At 50.4% G+C, this 24,686-nt stretch overlaps 1 pseudogene; it reads right to left on the bottom strand.

Moving 5' to 3' along the window:
- Nucleotides 1-1,343: 1,343 nt before the first annotated feature.
- Nucleotides 1,344-24,686, bottom strand: part of LOC147121155 (zinc-binding protein A33-like) — a 189,878-nt pseudogene continuing 166,535 nt past the window's right edge.

Here is a 24,686-nt window from a genome sequence, read left to right as displayed (position 1 = left end):
CACCGTCAACCCTTTAAGTAATGTTCCCCACTCCATCTTAGCCAACTTATGCCTCATACCATCGTAGTTTCCTTTATTTAAATTCAGGACCCTAGTCTCTGAGTCAACTACTTCACTCTCCATCTTAATGAAGAAATCTATCATATGTGATCGCTGCTCCCCAAGGGGCCTCGCACAACAAGATTGCTAATTAATCCTTTCTCATTACATAATACCCAGTCTAAGATTGCCTGACCTCTAGTTGGTTCCTCGACATATTGGTCCAGGAAATCATCCCGTATACACTCTAGGAATTCCTCCTCCACAGTATTGTTACTAATTTGGTTAGCCCAATCTATATGTAGATTAAAGTCACCCATGATAACTGCTGTGCCCTTATTGCACGCATCTCTAATTTCCCGTTTAATGCCATCCCCATTACTGTTTGGGGGTCTGTATACAACTCCCACTAATGTTTTCTGCCCCATGGTATTTCTCAGCTCTACCCATACAAATTCCACATCATCAGAGCTAATATCCTTCCTTACTATTGTGTTAATCTCATCTTTAATCAGCAATGCTACCCCATCTCCTTTTCCTTTTTGCCTTCATTTTCACGATAAAGGCACAGTGTGTAAAATTCTCATAATTCAACGTTGCATCATTACTTTATCATCAATGTTTCCAATCAGTTAAAATCGATAAACCCACGTGAATGAAAAAGGCCCACAATTTACTCCACAAGGCCTTTTCCCTCCCTGTGACATAGAAACATAGAAGATAGGAACAGGAGTAGGCCATTCGGCCCCTCGAGCCTGCTCCGCCATTCAATGTGATCATGGCTGATTATCCAAATTCAGTACTCGGTCCCTGCTTTCTCCCCATACCCCTTGATCCCTTTAGCCTTAAGAAATATATCCAACTCCTTCTTGAATATATTTAATGAATTGGCCTCTACTGCCTTCTGTGGTAGAGAATTCCACAGGTTCACCACTCTCTGGGTGAAGAAATTCCTCCTCATTTCTGTCCTAAATGGCTTACCCCTTATCCTTAGACTGCGGGTATTTATCGGTGATTATTGGTGTTATCGGGTGTGATTTTCCCAGACCCTGCAGGTATTTATCAGTGATTATTGGGGTGGGATTTTCCCAGACCCTGCGGGTATTTATCGATGTTATCAGGTGGGATTTTCCCAGACTCCTGCTCCACTGCCGGGACCTGGCATTCACCGGGTGAGTCAATTGGTGGAGTATCGGGCTGGTGCACCGCGGGTTTCCAGTAAGCTTCAGGCTGCCTGCGCGGTCTCGCCGGAGGTGCCGAGTCTGGGAATATTGTGCCTGGTAAAAGAAGCTGTTTTATTTTTATTAAGGGATAAAACCCTCATCCTCCTGGATTGTTACTGTCCGGGGACAGATTTTCAGCGGGTCTGTGTTTTTATCCCCATACAAGTGAGAGATGGACTGAAGTAAGGATAGAGTTTCTCAGTGAATGTACCAGTGAAAGTGTAGATATGGGACTTGTTATCTGAGTTATAAAAGGACACCTTCCCTCGCTCATAATCCAGGCAGACTCGAATCTTTCTCGGGTTCACATTCAGCGCTAAGGGTTTCGATGGTCCATCACAAGCCGAGTATTTATTCCCATCTCTCAGCGCCACTGCCCAGAATCCATTACCTGGATCCAGGGTGATTTGCCCGTTCCTGTTGATGGACTCGTTGGCCACGCCCAGAAACCACTGTCTTGTTCCCCACCTCCACCTCCCAGGAATGTTTCCCTGATGTGAATCCCTCCGATCCCAGGACACAGGGACAGGGCTCAAATCTCTCCAGATTGTCGGGGATCTGCTGCCATTTCCCGGTGTCTCTCACGGTGCTCAGGTCCTCAGACAGGAGAAGGTAAAGACTGGCTGTATTAGGGTCCAAGGTGACTGGAGCTGTATTAATCACCGTCAGCATCTTTCTCCACACTCTGTACTGCAGTGACCCAATGTACTTCCCCACATTTATTAAAGGGTAAACCTTCTGCGGCTCTGGGAGAGTTCGCTTCGCTCTTTTCTCAGTTTCCGGGAATTTCGTTAAAAACTTCATGCTGTCCTGTTCACTCAGCTCTTGTTCAATATCCTGAACAGTAACTGAAAGCGATGAGATTTCCTCCGTTATCTTCTCAATCCTCTCCTTCATCTCCCGACTGTTTTTCTCTTTCTCCAGTTTCAGATCTTCCAACACAATCCTCTCCTCCTCATGGAGAAACTGGCCTCCTTCAGGTTTCTGGCTGAAGTAGTCCAGGCTTCAGACTTATGTTGGATGGGCTAAAAGGAAATAAACTTATGACAAGGATCACAAATTCAACTTCATCCTGTGTGGTCTGTCGCCCACTTCAGTTTTGTAATAATAGTTATAAAAATGACATCAAAACATTAAAAAAAAAACTTTAAACTGGATTAGCAATTGTGTTCCCTATATGTAGACTATACAACATTTTGAACTTGAGCCAAGCTTTAAAAAGCTTCACAGCTTAGAAAACCTGGATCAAATGCAAATAGTGCCTTTGCGCAGAAAATCTATATTTAAAATAAAACCAAAAATTAACTTTTTAATCATTTAAAAAGTAAGATAAATTCTACCAATTGATATAGTGGAACTGATACTAAACAACACAGCTGTTCATAGTTGCACAGACTGGTAACTTTACATCATACCTTAGGAGTTCACTTAAAATTATGCTTTAATATCTCTCGCTGCAAACACCTTCTATTGCAGGGAAGAGCTCGAATTTACTCTAATAATTTTACTCAATTCATTAAATATATTCAATTCATTAAATATATTCAAGAAGGAGTTGGATATATTTCTTAAGGCTAAAGGGATCAAGGGATATGGGGAGAAAGCAGGGACAGGGTACTGAATTTGGATGATCAGTCATGATCTCATTGAATGGCGGAGCAGGTTCGAGGGGCCGAATGGCCTACTCCTGCTCCTATCTTCTATGTTTATGTTTCTATGTCCTGAAGCAAAACCTGAGTCTCAAAATAAGCATAAGGAATGGAGACATAAATGTGTGTGGTCCAGGAGTGGTGGGATGTTATCATCTGCAGACCTTGTATTCTTCTTCTGTCACTTGAATATGAGAATCTGCCCACAGATTAATCACAAGAGGTTCCAATGCAAATTAAAATAGTAATAGGGAGAAAGGCTATCTTTATCTGGTAATGTAACTCAAAAAGTAAGCAGGGGATATAATGCCATTCAGGAGCTGTTTCATCTAGCTTGTACTGGATGAAGCTTGGACCAATTCTGAACACCAGTGAAATATCATGAGTTTTCTTACAGTACTTGAGGAAGACCATCATTATATGTGTTGAATCTGTGAATCTTAAAGTATGGTGTTTTTCAATAACTAGACGGAGGCTGTAAATTAACAATCAACAGGTGTTTACTGGAGGAGGGTAGTCTAAAGACTAACAGTACAGATGCCTGCTCAAGGCTTATATACAGGTGTGGTCACTGCTGGTACTACAGTATACAGGAGCTGTAAAAGTAGTTCTCTCTTAAAGGTACATACACTACAATTCCTCCCCTTTTAGATTAACAGTACCCACAATATTCAAATAACAGTTAACACTTTAACATGCACATTTAACTGAAATAGTCCATTTATAGATTCAGTCTTTGGGGCGGCTTCCTGATCCTTTCTGGATAGCGCCTTTCCTGAGTGTCTTGTTCTTGGTGCGGAGGCGATTCTGGCCCCCTGTCATCGGTTAGTTCATCAGTTTCCGCTGCTACTGTTTCTGGGGTAGATGCTACCGGTATGTCGGGTTCATCCCCCAGGTACGCGAGACATGGGGTTGACTCGTTCCTGTGACGCTAGGATCTGGTCGACATGGCGTCTCACAATGTTCTCCCCGACACCCACTGTGTACATTAGTGGCCCCTGCCGTGTGCATATCATTCCGGGTTGCCATTTCTCTGTTCAGTAGTCGTGGGCCAAGACTGGTTGTCCTACATTGAAGCTCCTTGTCGGCTTCTCATTGATGTGCTGGAATTGCTTATCCTCAACATTTCTTCACACATTTGGTCTGAGTAAATCCAGATGAGATCTCAACCTTCGGTTAAAGAACAGCATGGCTGGGGTCTGGTTGGTAACTGCATGTGTCGCATTTCTGTAGGCTAACAGGAAATTGTCCACCTTATGCTGTAGTGGAATATCATCATCGCACATGGCCCTTACTGCCTTTTTAAAGGTTTGTACAAACCTCTCAGCCAATCCATTTGTGGCTGGATGATACGGGGCGGATGTGTAATGCCTTACCCCATTCCTTCTCATAAATTTCCGAAACTCTTCGGACACAAACTGTGGTCCGTTATCAGAGCAAATCTGCTCTGGCAAGCCGTTCCTGGCAAATATGGTCCGTAGGACTGCAATCGTTTTCTCCGTAGTGGTGGAGGATATTTTTATCACCTCAGGCCATTTCGAGTGTGCATCCACTGCTATTAAGAACATTGAGTCCATGAATGGACCAGCAAAATCAATATGCACCCGTTGCCATGGAGAGGAGGGCCACTCCCATGGGTGTAGAGGGGCATGTGGTGGTGCATTTTGGATCTTCTGGCACCCTGAGCAGCTCTTTGTTAGGTCCTCGATTTGTTGATCGATCCCCGGCCACCACGCATAAGCCCTAGCAAGGCTTTTCATTTTCACCCCTCCCAGATGGCCTTCGTGAAGCTCATTGAGCACTCTCTCCCTTAACTTGGGTGGAATTACCACTCAGGATCCACACATTACTGTCCCCTGGCATACTGACAGCTGTTCTCTTCTGGATGAGAATGCTGGCAACAGTGAGTCGCCATGTGTTGGCCATCCCTTCACCGTCAAATCATATACCCGAGACAGTGTCGGATCATTGCGGGTCTCCTTCTCTATATCCGTGTTAGTTACTGGCAAGCGTTCAATTATCGACGAATGAAATATTTCGATAGGGTCCACTGCTGGTGCTTCCTCCGCAGTAGGCAGTGGCAGGCGTGATAGCCCATCAGCGTTTCCATGCTGTTTTGTGCCCTTATACTCTATTTCATATTGGTTCGCCCCTAGAAAAAGGGACCATCTTTGTAGCCGTTGTGCAGTCATCACCGGAATGCCCTTCTTTGGATTAAAGATGGAGACAAGTGGTTGGTGGTCAGTCAGCAAGGTGAACTTCTGTCCATGCAGATAGTGGTTGAATTTTTTTACTCCCCATACTAGGCTGAGGGCCTCCCTGTCAATCTGGGCATAGTTGCGCTCGGCTGAGGTTAGTGACTGAGACGCAAAGGCTACTGGCCTCTCCAACCCGTCTGGGAATTTGTGCGATAGCAACGCTCCAATACCATAGGGTGATGCATCACACGCCAACCGAATTGGTAGTGCTGGGTTGAAGTGGGCCAACACCTCTTTTGATATGATCAATTCTTTGCACTTCTGGAAAGCTCGTTTACATTCGTCATTCCACTTCCATGGTACCCCCGTTTGCAGTAGGGTGTTCAGTGGGTGTAATACTGTAGACAAATTTGGTAAGAACTTATGGTAGTAGTTCACCAGCCCGAGGAACGACCTCAGTTGTAACACTTTTTCCAGTGCTGGAGCCTTGACTACTGCCTCAATCTTGTCAGGGGACTTATGTAATCCCTCTTCATCAATAACATGGCCACAATACGAGATCTGCTTCTGGAAAAACTCGCACTTGTGGCGATTAGCTCGTAGCCCATATTCCTTTAAACCGGCGAGCACCTTCTCCAAGTTAGCGAGGTGATCACCGTCATTTTCGCCCGTGACCAAGATGTCGTCCAGACAACACTGGGTCCCTGGAATCCCTTGCAGGACCTGATCCATCGCCCTTTGCCAAATAGCCGGAGCCGAGGCTACTCCAAACACCAGCCGGTTGTATTGATAGAGACCTTTATGGGTGTTGATCGTGAGGTATTGTTTCGAAGCTTCTTCTACCTCCATTTGCAGGTACGCCTGGGCTAGATCAATTTTGGTGAAGCGTTTACCACCAGATAGCGAGGCGAAAATATCCTCAATTCGTGGAAGCGGATATTGCACCGTGTGAAGGACTGGGTTCACTGTCACCTTAAAATCCCCACAGATGCAGACCTTCTTTGGTTCCCCAGGTGTATTACTCAACGACCTCTTCATTACAGGAACGATGGGTGTAGCCCACTCGCTCCAGTCCACTTTGGACAGTACTCCTGAACGTTCCAACCCTTCCAGCTCTGCTTCGACGGCTGGTCTGATCGCATAAGGCACTGGTCTGGCCTTCAGAAACTTTGGGCTTGCATTATCCTCTATTTTAATTGTTGCTGTTATTCCTTTTAGTATTCCAACCCCTCCTGGAACACTTCTTTTGCGTCAGTTAGCATTTTTGACAGTCGTCCAGGTGTGACGTCGTCATCCTTTTTGGCCTCCACCTTCAGTGCCTGTATGGAATGCCAATCTAAATGTAACTTCCGGATCCATTCACGTCCTAGCAGTGGTGGTCCTCCATTTGGCAATACATATATATCCATTTTAGGTATTTCCTGACCTTTATATGTCACTTTCACCCTTATTTTTCCTTTGGGGTAGACTTTTTGCCCCGTATACGTCTTCAAGACAATCTCTGTAGCTTTCAAGGGTATGTGTGAAAATAGCCGCTTGTAGTCTCTTTGATTTATGACTGTTAGAGCTGACCCTGTGTCCAATTCCATTTCCACTTGGACTCCGTCTATCTTGAGTGTAACCCAGTTAGTCTGGTGATCCTCCATTTCGGTTACATTATGTAGTTTCAGACAACCCAGCTCCTTGCTTCCGGAGTCTGTGTCACTTTTCTGTTCGTCTGAACCACTGTCCATCACCTGGTGTACCTTTTTGTACTTCTCCTGTGGAGATTTCTTACTGTTGGTTTTCTTCCCAGACCTGCAGGCTCTTGCTATGTGTCCTGCTTTCCCACACTGTCTGCACACTTGGTCCTTGAACCAACAATCTTTCTGGTCATGTGTTGTTTTGCCGCAGCGATAGCACTTCCCTGTTCCATAGGTCATTTCGTTGGTGCCATATTCTTGCGGTCTCCATTGTATCTCTGCAGCGCCCCTTGCGGCTGCTTCGTGTGATACTGCCATACTGAAAGCTTTGTCCAGCATAAGGTCCTTTTCGGATAGAAGCCGTTTCTGGGTTCCTTCACTTTGTAGCCCACACACAAACTTGTCCCTTAACGTGTCTGCTCGTCCCGCTCCAAACTGGCAGTATTTCGATAGCTTGCGCAGTTCCATTAGGTACTCAGCATTGCTTTCGTCTTTGTGTTGGTTCCTTTTATGGAACTTAAATCATTCTGCTATCAGCAGTGGTGTGGGGTTTAAGTGGTCCTGTAGGATTTCTAGTATGCTTTCGAAATTCTTGTTTACCGGCTTCTCTGGGGTTATTAGATTTTGCAGTAACCCATAAGTTTTTGCACCCATGGAATTTAACAGAACCAGTGCTTTATTAGCATCTGGCACTTCATTCGCCCTGCAGTACACCTCAATACATTCCACATATGTCGCCCAATCTTCGACCTCATTGTCGAACGTAGAGATACTGCCACTCTTCGGCATCCTTGGTTGTGCGTTAACTATCCCCAATGGTGCCTCCTGCGCTTCCCCTTCTTCTCCGCTGGCACAAAATGGCGTCTCCCGCGCTTTCCTTCCTTCCCGCGCTCGCCCGTCTTCTCCGCTGCGGCTTCGCAAAATGGTGTCTCCCATGCTCTTTCTTCCTCTCCGCGGCTCAATGTCACCTCCCGCGCTCTCCCTGCTTCTCCGTGGCTCAATGGCGTCTCCCGCGCTCTCCCTGCTTCTCCGCGGCTCAATGGCATCTCCCCTTGCTTTGCCCCGCGGACCCTGATCAGCCCGTGATCCCTGGCTGTGCTCTGCGCGTTCTTCTCTTGATATTTGTCGACGCCGCTCAGTCTAGAACCCGGCTGTTTCTTACCCTCTCTCTCTCTCCGGCTTGCAGTATTTTTCCTCGATGCCGCTCGGTGATCAACCCCCGGCTGCGCCCTGCTCTCTTCACCCTCTTTCTTACCCCGTCGACGCTGCCCGGCTCTCTCTCTCTGCCGTCGGTCGGCTCTAGCCGCCGCTGCTCGGGAAGGGTCTGCTCTGGACCTGTCGTCGGTCTCTTACTGCTCGTTGTGGCTGGGGAACCAAACCCGGCTCTCCACAGCCTCCCCAACGAAGTTGGATCCCTGCCTGACTGCTGGGCGGTTGCTCGCGGTCGATGCCCGTGTTCCTGGACTCGACTATTTTTTAATAATTTTTTATGTTGCAGGTAGATTCGCATCAACACTCGTCGCCACTGTTAGACCCGTGGTTCAGTGGATAAATAATTACACGGATGCGGTACATAAACAAATAACAGGTCTTTACTGGAGGAGGGTAATCTCTAGACTGGGGTACAGAGGCATGCACACAGCTTATATACCGGTGTGGTCACTGCCGGTACTACAGTATACAGGAGCTGTAAAAAGTAGTTCTGACTTAAAGCACATACACTACAAATTTCAGCTGCATAACTGGTGTGGATGACCTGAAAAAACATTCTAATTTCTTGCTATGTGAGCCCTGCCTGATGGGATGTCTTACTGCCTGTATTCTACCAAAGCACTGGAAAGGTACCACGGTCAACGTTGCCTCCGCAAGATCCTGCAAATCCATTGGCAGGATAGGCGCACCAATGTCAGTGTTCTCGCTCAGGCCAACATCCCCAGCATCGAATCTTTGACCACACTTGATCAGCTCCGATGGACGGGTCACATCATCCGCATGACCGATACGAGACTGCCAAAACAAGCCTACTTGGAGCTCTGACACGACAAAAGAGCCCCAGGTGGGCAGAGGAAACGCTTCAAGGACACCCTCAAAGCCTCCTTGAAAAAGTGTAACATCCCTGTGGTGAAATAAGTCTTATAAGTATATACCTTATTCTACCTGTGTATAGTTTCCTATTGTAATCTATTGTAACCCTGCTGTTTTCTTGGTTGGCCAGGAATGCTGATGTACTGTATACCACTCTGCTGTGCCATTGATTGTCCTGATACTGTTACTTCGCCCCTGGCTCCGCCTCCTAGTTATTCTGAGAAGCTGGTCAGTAGGCTAACATATGTGTTCTGTTCTGTCCAGTTCTAAGCTAATAAAAGCCAACTGTTTGAGTTATAACTACCAGTCTCTGTAGTTATTTAAGGTATATCAATTTTATTAGCTTACTACTTCCAGGGATGGACAGACTCCTGAAGCCGGAGCGTCTAGACAGTGACCCACATTCGGCGGACGCATCGAAGAAATTCGCACACTGGCTCCGGTGTTTCGAACATTTCATTGCATCGCTCGATGATGAGGCCAACAAACTGGGCCTACTGACTAACCTAGTAAGTCATCGGACCTACTCGCTAATCGAGGACGCTCCTACCTACGAGGATGCACTCGCGACTCTCAAGGCCCAATACCTGAAGCCTGTTAACGAGGTGTATGCCAGGCATCTCTTGGCTACCCGCAGGCAACTACCGGAGGAATTGTTGGATGATTTTCTACAGAATCTAAAGGCCCTGGTGAAGGACTGCAACTACAAGGCCGTGACAGCCATTTTGTACCAGGAAGAAGCAGTTCGCGATTCGTTTATATCGGGCCTTCGATCGAATTACATTAGGCAGAGGTTGCTTGAAAGGGACACTCTGGATCTAAAGACGGCCGTGGCTACAGCTCGATCGCTGGATGTGGCGCAGAAGAACTCTGAGACCTATGCGTCAGGCCATGCGGCCCTCTCAGCCTCGTGCACGCCGAGCGAGGAGGCGCCATCCTCTCCGCCTGGGCCTCGGACCAGCCCTACACCACGGGAGTCTCCACCCAGCCCCACCACTGCAGCGATGTCCCGCGGACCAAGATGCTACTTCTACGGCCAGCTCAAGCACCCCAGACACCGATGTCCTGTGAAAGATGCCACATGTTTCAAGTGCAAGAAATGGGGACATTTCAGCAAGGTATGTAAGGGGAATCCCGTACCTGATACAGTCTCCGCGGCCCTACACGTGGTCCCAGAATTTGATACCGTCTCAGCGGCCGCCTACGGATCTACGATAGCCTCAGTCACGGTTGACCAGTCCAGACCGCATCCACTATCAAAGTATATGATGGACGTTAAGGTAAACGGACACCCGACGAAGTGTTTAATCGATTGCGGGAGTACTGAGAGTTTTATTCACCCTAGCCTCATCAAACCGTACTCACTAAAGGTGTACCCTACCCGGAGCAAAGTTGCGATGGCATCTAAGTCCCTCACTTCGGAGGTAAGCGGTTTCTGTAAAGTAACACTGACTGTTAAGGGCACAGAGTATAAAGATTTTAAACTCCTTGGGCTGAAAATTCAGTAGGGTTAGCGCCCATTTTGCGGCGCTAGAGGGCCTAGCGCCGCAATGATAGCCGTTTCTGAAATTCACTTCGGCGCTGCCATCGGCGTTAGCTGGTTGCGCTGCGCCGGCACCGATGACGTCATCGGTGTGCGCAGCGTCCCGGTTGCCGTGGCAACGCGCCCGAACGCCGAAATTCAGTTGCGGCCGCCTCGCCCGTGGCAGCCGCAACTAAGACTCTGGCAACCGAGTCTTACACAAGTTAGCGCCGGCGCATTAAGGTCGCGCGGCGGCCGGCCGCTTTCCCGCCGGCCGCCTGCCCGCACCTCCCTCCCCGGACTCCTCCACCACCCCCCCCCCGCGGAACAGCTGCGTCTGGCCTGCAAGCCCGGCACTTGTCCGAGGTGCCAGGCTCATTTTTGAAAAAATCAAACGGCCAGCGATCGGGTGAAGGCAGCGCCTCCTTAATGGGAGGAGGAGGCCTGCACTTCCCCAGCCTGCCGCACCGCATCGGGTGCCGCAGCGCCGGATTAGCGCCGCAATGCGGCACTCAGCGCCCATTGGGAGGCACTCACGCCCGCCAGTAGCGCCGGCAGCCGTCTGGGCGCGGCGCTACTGAATTTTTGGCGCGCGCAAGGGAATTAGCGCCGGCGCTAAATTTCCAGCGCTAAAGCCCTGGCGCGGCGTCAACTCAATTTCTAGGCCCTTGTGTTGCCACAGCTCTGCGTGAAACTAATTCTAGGCCTAGATTTCCAGTGCCACCACGAGAGCGTCACACTTGCATATGGCGGATCCCAGCCCCCGCTCACAGTTTGCGGCCTCTCCACTTTAAAGATAAGCCCGCCATCTCTGTTTGCGAACCTCGCCCCGAACTGTAGACCTATCGCGACCAAAAGACGACGGTACAGTTCGGAAGATAAAAAATTTATAAAAGAAGAAGTAGGAAGGCTACAGCGGGAGGGTATCATCGAAAATAGTAATAGCCCGTGGCGTGCTCAGGTAGTGGTGGTTAAAACTAACGAAAAGAAACGGCTCGTGGTCGACTACAGCCAGACCATCAACATATATACGCAACTAGACGCTTATCCCTTGCCTCGCATCTCCGAGATGGTGAACCAGATTGCCCAGTATCGTGTGTTTTCCACGATTGACTTAAAGTCTGCCTATCACCAGCTCCCCATAAAAGTAGATGACCGTCCTTATACGGCTTTTGAAGCAAATGGGCGCCTGTACCAATTCCTTAGGGTACCCTTCGGGGTCACGAATGGAGTTTCCGTTTTCCAACGGGAAATGGACCGTATGGTAGATGAGAATGCGTTGGAGGCAACATTTCCGTACCTGGACAATGTTACTATCTGTGGACGCGACCAACAGGATCATGACCGGAACCTCACTAAATTTCTAGAGACTGCCCAAAAGCTAAACCTGACCTATAACGAGCACAAATGTACTTTCAACACTACTCATCTGTGTATTCTCGGCTGTGTGGTAGAGAATGGGGTAATCGGGCCAGACCCTGAACGATTACGCCCGCTTAAAGAACTACCACTGCCACATAACCCTAAGGCCTTAAGAAGGTGTCTGGGATTCTTCTCTTATTATGCTCAGTGGGTGGCCAACTACTCGGACAAAGCCCGAGCCCTTATCAAGTCGACGTTTTTCCCTCTATCAGTAGAAGCGCAGGAGGCATTCACCAACATCAAACGGGACATTGAAAAGGCCGTGATATGTGCTGTAGATGAGAGGATACCCTTCCAGGTAGAGAGCGATGCTTCTGATTTCGCGTTGGCTGCAACCCTTAACCAGGCCGGGAGACCGGTAGCCTTCTTTTCCCGTACACTACAGGGTCCTGAAGCCAGGCATTCTTCCGTTGAGAAGGAAGCACAAGCAATTATCGAGGCGGTCAAACATTGGAGACATTATCTCGCCGGCAAACGTTTCACACTCCTCACTGACCAGCGGTCTGTGGCCTTCATGTTTAACACGAAGCAGAGAGGCAAGATAAAAAATGACAAGATCCTAAGATGGCGGATAGAACTGTCCACTTACGACTACGATATTATGTATAGGCCAGGAGCACTCAACGAGCCACCCGATGCCCTATCTCGAGGTGTATGTGCCAGCCTTAGTACTGGCAAGCTCCAAAGTCTCCACGACGCACTCTGCCACCCAGGAATCACCCTATTGAATCGCTTCATCAAGTCTCGCAACTTACCCTACTCCATCGAGGAGGTCCGAACGATGACCAGAGCCTGCCGCGTTTGTGCGGAATGCAAACCCCGCTTCTACAGGCCCGAACAAGCTCACCTCATCGAGGCAACTCGGCCATTCGAGCGCCTAAGCCTTGATTTCAAAGGTCCTCTCCCATCGGTTGATCGTAATGTCTATTTCCTCAACGTTATAGACGAATACTCTCGTTTCCCCTTTGCCATTCCCTGCCCGGACATGACCAGTGCTACGGTAATCAAAAGCCTCTGCAACTTATTCTGTCTGTTCGGTATGCCCAACTATATCCATAGCAACAGAGGAACGTCGTTTATGAGTGATGAGTTACGCAGGTTCTTACTATCAAAAGGGATTGCTACTAGTAGAACCACTAGCTACAACCCCCGGGGCAATGGGCAGGTTGAGAGGGAGAATGCGACAGTGTGGAAGGCAGTCGTCCTGTCTTTAAAATCGAAAGGCCTACCGACCTCTCGCTGGCAGGAAGTTCTCCCCGATGTACTGCATTCCATAAGGTCTCTGCTGTGCACCGCAACAAATGCTACTCCTCATGAGAGGATGTTCGGTTTCCCCAGGAAATCTTCCTCAGGTATTTCACTACCCGGGTGGTTGATGTCCCCGGGCACGGTGCTGTTACGAAAACATGTGAGAGGTCATAAGACTGATCCCTTAGTGGAGGAAGTACAGCTCCTCCACGCCAATCCTCAGTACGCATATATCCAATACCCTGATGGACGTGAGGATACTGTTTCAATAAAGGACCTGGCTCTGGCAGGAGAAGAGAGAGAGAGCGATGCTGCTAGCGAAGATGCGGGTGTGGAGCACCGTGATGCGCCGCCTGTGGGGGTGGGATGCCCGGAGGTACAAGACGTACAAAACGTCGTTTTGGAAAACCCAGCAGACGCCAGGACGGCGGAGGAACCTGAGCAAGTTCCCCAGGAGGTTCCTCGACCGACGCTACATCGCTCACTACGAACTGTAAAACCCCCGGTCAGACTTAACTTATAGGAGGGGTGAATGTGGTGAAATAAGTCTTATAAGTATATACCTTATTCTACCTGTGTATAGTTTCCTATTGTAATCTATTGTAACCCTGCTGTTTTCTTGGTTGGCCAGGAATGCTGATGTACTGTATACCACTCTGCTGTGCCATTGATTGTCCTGATACTGTTACTTTGCCCCTGGCTCCGCCTCCTAGTAGTTCTGAGAAGCTGGTCAGTAGGCTAACATGTGTGTTCTGTTCTGTCCAGTTCTAAGCTAATAAAAGCCAACTGTTTGAGTTATAACTACCAGTATCTGTAGTTATTTAAGGTATATCAATCCCCACTGACACCTGGGAATCCCTGGCCCAAGACTGCACAAAGTGGAGGAGAAGCATTTGGGAAGGCGCCGAACACCTCGAGTCTCTTCGCCGGGAGCAAGTGGAAGCCAAGTGCAAGCAGCGCAAGGAGCGCACGTCAACCCAAGCTCCCCACCCACCCGCCCCTTCAACCACCATCTGCCCCACCTGTGACAGAGACTGTAGGTCTCACATTGGACTCATCAGTCACCTGAGAACTCATTTTTAATGTGGAAGCAAGTCATCCTCAGTTCCGAAGGACTGCCTAAGAAGAGGAAGAATTCTAACATAAGTTATTTTGTTTGTATAGGTGCCCATAAGAAATGACTGGATTTTACTTGAACTATGTCCTGAGAGTGTGGGATGGAATGGAATAAGATAGCAGCAGAGGAATGGATTGTTATTCATGGTAGTTGAGATAGGGCACTGGACAATGGTGGGAATAGGATATCGGTCCACTTTATTGTGTATATATGTGGACAGGACTGTTTGTGCTTTGTGTGGAATAGGAATTTAAGTGAAAGTCTTGGTAAGTCTTAAGGCTGTTCCTGTCCACAACTCAGGGTCAGTAAGCATGACTTTAGGTTCAGTCTCAGTGACCTTCCCTGCCGATGATTGTGGCTGGGTGTTCTCATTCCCTCTCCATGGTAATGCCTCTTTGTATGATGACATAGTGCAACAGATTGTAATGTGACAGTTTGACATAAAATGAAGGCGATATGACTACTGATAGAGTAGTAGGCGTTCAAGTACATAATCTTTCATTCTCGGGATGTGGGCGTCGCTGGCAAGGCCGACATTTATTGCTCATTCCTAGTTGATTGGAGTGGCTGGCTAGGCCACTTTAGAAAGTCAACCACATGTAAATTTGTGGCTATGGTCACCAATATGGTTGCATTGATGGAATGAAACCACTTTCTGTTTGTGAAGACTATCGGATTGGGGGTAGGATGTGTACCTCAATAATGCTCTGCACTTTAGGGAAACCAAAAAAGTACTGGGTTCTTTCGTGTTGCTGGCTGCTTCCCATAGAAAAAATGATGAAGGAGTTTGTCCTGGCAAACAAGGCATCTGTCTCCTGTTCCATGCATCCGTGCATTGCTTGTTGAGGTAGCTGGCAAAAATCCCCTGTAATTGCTTGACGGGATCCAGGGGCATAAAAGTTTACGACAGCAGTCAAATCGGCAGCCGCCTGTAGATGTGTCCCTATTGTGGAACCTGTTGGCATGTCTGATTTGAGGAGATACAAATGTTTCCGTGACTGATGAAGTGTCGACACTGAAGGCAGATTTTATCAGACATGTCGAGATCAATGTGCTTTGGTCTGTAGACATGGGCGGCTGGGCAAGATTGCCTCAGTTATAAGTGCACCTCCCTCTCATGCCTCTTCAGATATTCCTCTTCCTCTTCCCAAACTTCTTAATTATGGTTGCAACAACTTAAATTGCAGCTGCAAACAAGTTAGAGATCTCAAATACGGGGGCAACAAATTGCAAAAGGAAGTCAAAATCCAAACCAGAAGCTTATACAATGAAAAATGTGCAATTATACACAATTACTGCAACAATGACTTACATTTATATAGCGCATTTAACATAGTAAAACGTCTCAAGGCACTTAACAAGAGTGGTATCAATAAAAAAACGTGTTTTGACACCGAGCCACGGAAAGAGATATCAGGACAGATGACCAAAAGCCTGATCAAAGAGGTAGGTTTTAACGGGCATCTTAAAAGAGGAGAGAGAGGTAGAGAGGCAGAGAGGTTTAGGGAGGGAATTCCAGCGCTCCTGGCCAAGGCAGCTGAAAGCACGGCTGCCAATAGTGGAGCGATTAAAATCGGGGATGCACAAGAGGCCAGAATTGGAAGAGCGCAGAGATGTTGAAGGATTGTAGGGCTGGAGTAGGCTACAGAGATAGGGAGGAGCGAGGCCATGGAAGGATTTGAAAACAAGGATGAGGATTTTAAAATTGAGGCGTTGTCGGACCAGGAGCCAGTGTAGGTTAGCGAGTACAGGTGTGATGGGTGAACGAGATTTGGAGTGAGTTACGATATGGGCAGCAGAGTTTTGGATGATCTCAAGTTTACGGAGGGTAGAACGTGGAAGGCCAGCCAGGATAGCATTGGAATAGTGCAAGGGGTCGTTTTAACGAGCTTGTGGTGTGCGAGATCGGTTTTTGATTTCACACTGCTCGTGAGCGGTTCCGAAGCGCTCCCCCCTCACCGGTTCTAGACACTGGGCTTATTGCCAGGCCACCTTGATGTGTTGGCCCAACTTGTGACTCGGAAGACAAATGGATCAGGTGAGACAAGGTAAGTTTTAAATCAAAGGTATCTTTATTTTAAGGAGAATAAAACATAGAGAATGAAGGAACAATGCAGACAAAAATCATGAACACGCCTCTCAATGGGAACTAAAATTTAACACACAAGAGTTACTTTGACTATCATAATACATCAATTCTAGATCAGCGATATAATAAAACGGGGGTGGAGAAAGCGCACGGCACAACGAAGGATGAATAACACTCCCGAATTACAAAGCCCTTAATATTAAAAACCCTCCCGTCTCTACAGTATACCTCAACTAGATCAGCTAGGTGGAGTTGGGCCTCTATGCTCACCAGGGTTTTTAAAACTGTCCTTGACCTTGGTGCTCCTGTATCGTCCGGGATCTCCAATCTTCCTTATGGGACCGGCTCCTGAACCTGCTCTCCTGCTCAAACTTGTAGGCCCTCCATGCTCCTCAAACCGTAATCGAACCTCTCCATTCGCTCTGCCTTTGACCTCGTGTCTGTGTGAAAACTGTGTTTTTTTTTTATGTCTCTTTTCCCCCAACAGTTATACTGTTTTCTTGCCCTTATCTTGGCGCCAAATCAGGGGTTTTCTTTTGTTAAAGTAATGGGCAGGCTGCTTTGACAAAAGTGGGTACTTTAATTTAATGTCTTGTAAATGAAACTAATGGGATCTGTCCTGTGTCCCTCTGAGTTAGGTACAGATAATAGGTTTTGTCTGTGCTCTGCGATTTCAGAGATGGGTTTGCATTTTTCTAGCAATTAACACACCTTGAGGTGTAAATACTTTTGTCTTGACTTCGTTACTACTGTAACCATTTCACCATATCTATTGCAGTCAGTTCTGGAATCTTCTAATCGGTGGTGACTCAGGTTTCTGTAAGATACTGCAGTGGTATGTCCTTCTGAAATGAGTCATGTGATCTGCCAACTCCATCTTGTGTTCATAAAATGTGGCCATTTCAGGGGTATTACAATGTAGACTGTATTTTCCTGGATTTTTGCGAATCCTACAGTCCCCCCTGTGATACAATGGACATCTCAAATCGTCTTTTGTATCATGAATGTTTTAGGGTGAGCATAAATCCGTTCCCCCCCCCCCAACTGACCTTCCCCATAGTTTACCTGACTATGGAGTGTACCTCGCACACGCACTTTCCTCATCCCGAAAACGGAGTTGAGTAGATATCCCCTACCAGAGAAACATTTATGCTATGTACAGACTCACCTTAGAGTCATAACCCGACGCAACACAATCTTTGTTATAATATACCAAAAACAGATGGAATAAAAACATTTAGCTACACGGGCGAGTCCCTGTTTATGCTGACATAGTGGCCCCGCCAATTCCGCTGACTAGGGAACTCCCTGTCGTGTCCCTTCCTCCTACACTGGACACAGACCAGGTACAGAACGACCCCTACCTGGCACACCACTAAGATGTGGGAAGCCAGTCTGACCCATGATGGGATCTCTATATTATCAAAAAGGTCCCACCATGGTGGAACCACTATGTCTTGGATTTTTGCCCCTATGTCGGTGGTTTTCTGCTCTAAAGTAAAGAAGTGCTTCTGAGAGACAGTAACTGCTTTCAGCAGTTCGGTTAAATGTTCTGGGAGAGGGGGAATTGTGAAACCAAAGTGGGCCACGTACTTCTGGAGATCGATGAAGTTCTCCTTGACAGTGAGGTGAACAGTGGATGGTTCAGGGATCGGGATAATCCGCAGCTGTGCCACTTGAACTACTGCCTCGGGTTTGAAACAGAAGCTGCTTTCACTGACCGCGCACCAGCCGTGCTGTCCGTGCCGGTAGTGAGACGCTGCGGTGGCGACACAATATGTCCCACCTCCTATGTATGCCACCTATGGGGGAACATGGTCCTGTGCCATGGCTTCCATGGTGCAATTGATAGGCTTAGCGTCAGCAGAACTGAACCCGCACTGTGGTGTTGAATAGGCATTCAAGTGCTGGGGACACAGGATTATGTGTGCTCCCTGGCTACGGCACCCCGAGAGGTCAGTCCCCATCATAGCATGCTCCCACTTAATGACGTAGGGTGGGACCTCTGCGAAACGGACGTGTGCTCCCCACCGAATGACTCCAATGTTCACCACCCTATACACCGGCGCAGGTCGGGCCGCCCTACTCATTACTGGGATCCGCACGACGACCCCCATGATGGTGTGGTTGGAGCGACCACAGTCCACCGGGACTGGGTAGGCCTCAGAAGCGAGCCGGAGCTGGCACGGACTCAACGCGTTCTCAAAGGGGTGGAGGGCTGCGAGGTGTTTGTTACTGATCCAGGAGGGGACCAAACCCTGTTTTAAGTCCTCCAGATTGCTGCGGCCCTCGCCCAGCAACCATGCTCCGTATAGTACGCACACCTCATTCTGGGCAGCCTGATCTGAGGCGTTCCTGTCCTCCCTAATGAGAGCGTTGACCGTCCGAGCCTGCTTCTCCAGCTCTGCTATGATTTCTTTTAAATGGAGAGTCATAGCCTGGTCCTCATGGAGCGCCGAACCCACCACCCGATTTTCGTCCGTGAGGATCCCCCTCAACTGGGTCTTTAACCCGTTAACCTGCCGTTGCAATTCAATGTCGTCCATACTATTTATGATGGACGACCCAGTGTTAAACCCTGTGAACCAGTCGTTCACGGCGCCCCTTCTTTGTCTCCCCAATTGCTCCCATTCCTTGTGGCCCTCGGTGTAGAGTTCGGTTCTATTGACCCCCGCGAAGTCAAACTCGTAAAACATCTGCAGGGTCTCTTTCAGCAGGGCCTGATACAGCCTTGCCGTCTCTACGGGGCACCATTCCGGCAGGTGCACCTCGGTCAGGTTGAGGATGACCGAGGCCACCGCGTAATGGACCCCCTGATAGGCCATTTGGTCAGTGGGAACTAATACTAACCCATTCCCTGGTCCCTTGGTGGTGGTGGGGCATCCCTCTGCTACCGTCCGTGGTGTCTGGGTCGTGGGCAGGGGCTGTCGGGGGCGGGTCACTAGCTCAGTGGCATTAACCGCGATTGGGGAGTAGGGGACCGGGCATGCGTCCAAGCGCAATTCCCAGTCTATCCCCCTCCCGTTATCTTGCCACTGGCTGTGGAAAATGATGGAAACACCTGTGGGGCAGACTTTCTCTGAACCCCACATACACACATAAATCCCCTGATCTGGTTCCCACCATTTATCCCAGCACACTGTCAACCCTCCCTGGGTCCCTGTGATAGTCCGGTGAGTGTTGTTCCCTAACCTTTCCCACTTTCCTCTGGGGTTCCCCATGTCCCTGCTCAGTTTCCTGAGCCACCACCACCTATCCAGGGGGACGTACCCCCTGCAGGTTAGGCAAATACGTTTCCCCACAGTCGCACTGATCTGCGTGGCCTGGATCTTGATCCAAGGACACGACAAAGAGACCTCCCCGTATGTGAAGCCAGTTTCGCTTGAATATTTCGTGGCGTTTGAGCCCAGCCATCCGGGCCAGTTGCCCTCGTGGGTGTACCCAGCGACTTCCTCTGCTTCGCGCAGGCCCTGCCCGTCGTGGGCCAGAGGCGCAGTTTCCCCGGAGCATCCAAAGATACGGTGATCCTCCGTTTCTCCTCTCCAGGCGACGTTGAGGCCCACCAGGGCCGCGAGGATGATGCCTCCGACTGGCGTCATCTTGTTATGATCTGACGGAGAGATAAAAAAAGGTTTCGAGCCGGGCTCCCTGGGCTCCTCGGCTTGGGTGCGGGGTGAGTGGGTCCTGCGACCCTAGCTCACTTAAAACTTGCCACATTCTACCGCTCCAAAGTGCTACCATACTTCCAGAAGACCACATTACTTATTTTCTAAAATTACAATAAACTAAACCTTATTACCCAAAACTATATAAATGTATACATCTGCCGCCCGTCTCCGGGCGGCCAGCTTATAATCTGCGGGGACCGTCGCAGGCCTCCCCCTGCTGCGTTCCCACATCGGTCTCAGCTGCTGGTCCCTGGCAGCCTGTGGCTACTGGCTGTGGACCGTTTAAACTTCTCACAGCTTTCTTCCGGGGGGTCCCTCTTGTGAAAACCGGCGACCAAACCTTCTTCGGTTGCGGTTTTCTATTTGACCGTCTAAGGGTCACCACATATGAGGCTTCCTCGTAGGTCGGACCCTTGGCTGGAGTTTTGGCCCTGGCTGCAGTCCGTGGCTTCCCCACGACTGCCGGCTGTGGGCTTCCTCCCGCAGGCTCCGCCTCCCTAGGCTCTGGGTCAGCGGCAGGCACCTCCCCACTACCTGGGACTCCAGGTTGAGAGTCTCCGCCCCCAGACGCCACCCCTCTAATGCTGCACTCAGGGGCAAGACCTAAGACCTCCGGCTCCTCCCCTTCACCGCAGTCGGGGGCGGGACCTTCGTCCTCCGACTCGGCTTCCTTGTGACCAGGGACAGGACCTAGGACCTCCGGCTCCTCCCCTTCTGGGTGACCAGGGACAGGACCTAGGACCTCCGGCTCCTCCCCTTCTGGGTCCCAGAACAATGGGGGAGTCTCCCGTGTGGACGGGACAACTCCTCCCCTCACGCAGGCTGCTCGTCCAGCCTGTGTGACCTGCGGCTGCAGCTCCCCTGCAGTTTTTAATTCTTTGCTGCCTTTTTCAGCCCCCGCTGCCTGCTTCCCTGCCTCCAGCTTAAACAGCTTACATTGATTGATGTGAAACCATTTTGTGCGCCGGGGCAGTTTCACAGCATACACCATGGGGCTGGCCTGATCTACGATGCTGTAGGGACCCATGTAAAGTGGCTCAAAACTCCCCACACGGGCGAAGTTCCTTACCATCACTAGATCCCCTACCTCCCAGCGATGGGCTTTACTGGGCTCGAGCAGCATCCTATTTCCCTGGTGCTGCCTCCCCATGTTACCTGCGGCCCCCTCATAGATCCTTTGGAGGCGTTCAAGGAGCGTGCGGGCGAATTTGTCCCAATTCACCTCCCTTAGCTGCCCCTCCGTTAGGACTGGGGCCAGGACATGGGTGGGGGTTCTCATGACCCTCCCGGTCATGAGCTCATGCGGAGAGTACCCCGTACTCTTCGACTGGCTGGAGCGGATCCCCATCAGGACAAGAGGCAGGACTTCTGCCCACCTTTGGGGCGAACCCATTATCTCTTTCCTCATTTTTTCTTTTAAGGTGCGGTTCATCCGCTCCACAATCCCCGATGACTGTGGATTGTAGGCTACGTGCCATTTCCCCTGAATGCCCAGCAGCATCAGGGTGTTCTGCATTACTTGGCCGGTAAACTGGCTTCCCTGATCGCATTCCACGAACTGGGGCAGTCCCCATCTCGAGAACACCTCCCGCACCAAGATTCTCGCAGTCCCTAACGCTGTGGCTGTTCGGCAGGGGAAGGCTTCAACCCATTTATGACTAACACGTCCACCAGAACGAGGCAGTACTTATAGCCTCCCTGGGTGGCGGGTAAGGGTCCGATATAGTCAATTTGGATTGACTGCCATGGTCCCTCTACCCTCCTAACGTGTCCCATCGGCACCTTCCTCCTGTGAGGATCGGGGTTATTTGCCGTGCACACAAGACAGTTCGCGCAAAACTCCCGGACGTCCTCCCGGAGTCCTGGCCACCATCCTGCTTGTTCCACCCGCTGCCAGGTGACCTCAGGCCCAGGGTGCCCTGCTCCTGGTCCCTCATGGGCCAGTTGAAGGAATTCCCTCCGGTGCTGCTGAGGCACCACCCACTGCTCTTCTTTAAACAGCATTCCCTCTCTTATGGACAGGGATGCTGCACCATACGGGCCTTCCATTTTCTTCCCCTCGCTAACCGCGTTAAATACCCCTCTCAGGGCAGGGTCCTGAGATTGGACCGATTTCAGGTCCGGGGCTAGCGCTACCCCTACACTCTTCTGGATCCCATCCCTGCCTTTTACAGCTGCCACTGGTCCGGACCCGTAGAGGTCCCAGAAAATGCTGGTCTGGGCACCCTCTCTCGCCAGTGCGTCAGCTCGCTGGTTCCCCTGACCGCGAGGTTCTGTGGAGGAGTGAGCCTTCACCTTGTGGATGAAGACCTCACCCTTCTCCCCCACGGCTGCCAGGATCTTCTCCAGCAGGGGCTTTACCACCAAGGGTCTCCCATCCGCGGAAGTGAATCCGCGACGGGACCAGATGGCCAGGTATTCGGTACACGAATTGCATGTAAACATGCTGTCTGAGCAAATCGTGTACGGGGTAGGGAAAACTTCGGGATGGGTAACCACATACGCCACAGCAGACAGTTCTGCCTGCTGGGCGCTCATGGTACTGGGGAGTTTAATCGCCAATGCAATGTCAGCCGTTGGGTCATACACTCTGAACCCCGTGAGCCGCTTTCCAGCGGATACTGTGCTGGAACCATCCACGTAAATCTCACGGCCGGTGGGATGTATCCCAGCCCGGAGACCAACGTCGACCTCCCATACCCCTTCAACAGAACATTGATGGGCTGTCCCAGGGTAAGCCAGGTTGGCGGCTAATCTGGGCTCGCACAGGCCTCGTACCCGCAGATCCATTTGTGAGAGGAGTAGGGTCCAGTGCGCAATGCGGGCACTGCTTACTGTCCCATCCTTAATCCTCCCATCCAAAAGCATCTTCGTGGGCGTGTGGTGTGTGAGGAGGGTGATGGGGGAGGTGCCTGTGAAGATGGCGGATCTTTTCGCAGCCCAGTGTGTGGCTAAGAGGTGCCGCTCACAGACCGAGTAGCTCCTCTCCACGTCGGTGAGCACCCTGGAGGAGTAAACCACGGGTCTCAGCTTGCCATGTCGCTCCTGGAGCAACACAGCACTGAGACTGTCCCCGCTGGCCGCCACCTCCAGGAAGAACTCCCTTCCCCCATCTATCGCTCCCAGGGCCAGTGCGGTCTGCAGCTTCCTTTTTAGGAGCTCGAACGCGGCCTGGCATCCTTCATCCCACGACCACTCCACTCCCTTGTGCAGGAGTCGGAGTAGTGGGGCTGCCATGGCCGCATAGTCCCCCATGAAGTCTCGGCAGTACCTGGTTAGCCCTAGAAACGACCTCACACCCTTTATGGTGACAGGGACCGGCAACTCCTGTACCGCCTCCCTCCTAGCCCTATCGATGGCCCTTTCTCCGGCGCGGATGGTCAGCCCCAGGAACTTGACTTCCTTTTGACCGATCTGCGCTTTCCTTGGGTTGACTTTGAACCCCCTTCTGGTCAGTAGTTCCAACAGTTCAGCCAGCAGTGGGCCGTGCTCCCCGACCGTGTCGGTAAACAGGAGCAGGTCGTCCACGTACTGTACCAACTGAAGGGGCTGACTGAACTCCTTCAGGCTGTCCGCCATGCATTGGTGGAAAATGCTGGGACTATTGTGGAAGCCTTGTGGCAAGCAATTCCAGGTATACTGTTGCCCTTTGAAAGTAAAGGCAAATTTATACTGGTCCTCCCTCCGCACAGGGATCGACCAGAACCCATTGGAAATATCCAGCACCGTGAACGTAGTCGCGGATGCGGGGATACTCCCAATGAGGTCGGCCACTGCTGCCACTGTGGGGGCACATGCGGGGATGTTGCTGTTCAATACCCGATAGTCCACCGTGGCTCTCCAGGAATTGTCCGGTTTCTTAACCGGCCAAAGCGGAGAGTTCACATGGGTGGCTATAGGCCTCAGCACCCCCTGCTGTACCAGCGCTGATATGGCCACCTCCATATCAGCCTCTGCTTCCTTTGGGAAGTTGTACTGCCTTTGGGGCCGGGCCATGGGATCCCCATCTACCCTAACCTCAAAGCCAGCAACCCTCCCACAGTCGTGTTTGTGCGTGGCGAACGCACCTAACTGAGCCTGCACCTCGGCTCTAAATACTTCTGGGATACCCTCCATCATTTCACCGAGGTCGTAACTCCCTTTCGGCTTCATGGTACACAGGGTTCCCTTCCCATCCTTTCCCGGGATTACTACCACTCCACTTTCCTTTCCGGTGTTGGCCCCCCAAAGGCAATGGTTCCTGAGGTCCACGAGGATCCCATGGCCCACGATGAAGTCGGCCCCTAGGATCCCCTTCCCTCCCTCTGCATCCCATCTCGCCAGGACACATGTCCACTTTGTCTGGAGTGTGCCCAGGCGGATCGAGAGCGGCCTGGAGAACGCACCCGTCTGCTCCGCCCCTGTGAACCCCGATAGGACGTATGGAACCCCGTTAGACAGAGGTGAGGTGGTGGGTTTCTCCGTATGGATCACGGTGCATGAAGCTCCCGTATCCAACAGATAAGTCTCCGTTTCCTTCTCTACCTCCATCTGCACGAGCGGTCTCTTCCATCCGTCGTACTGGAGCGCACATAGATAGACGGGCTGCGCAGGCTCCAGTCATTGCGGGCCACTTTGGGAAGGGGTTGGGGGAACCGCTGGACCGGTGGTGGCTGCTATCTTTCCCTTAGTGAGGACCAATGACCTCACTGAAGCCAGCAGCACGTCCAGCAGCTCTGGAGGGACAGTTGGCTCCGTCTCTCTC

Source organism: Somniosus microcephalus, chromosome 3, assembly GCF_052327205.1.
Source record: "Somniosus microcephalus isolate GS21.2 chromosome 3, FLI_Smic_1.0, whole genome shotgun sequence".
NCBI classification, from domain to species: Eukaryota; Metazoa; Chordata; class Chondrichthyes; order Squaliformes; family Somniosidae; genus Somniosus; species Somniosus microcephalus.
This window is presented reverse-complemented; position numbering and strand designations above follow the sequence as displayed.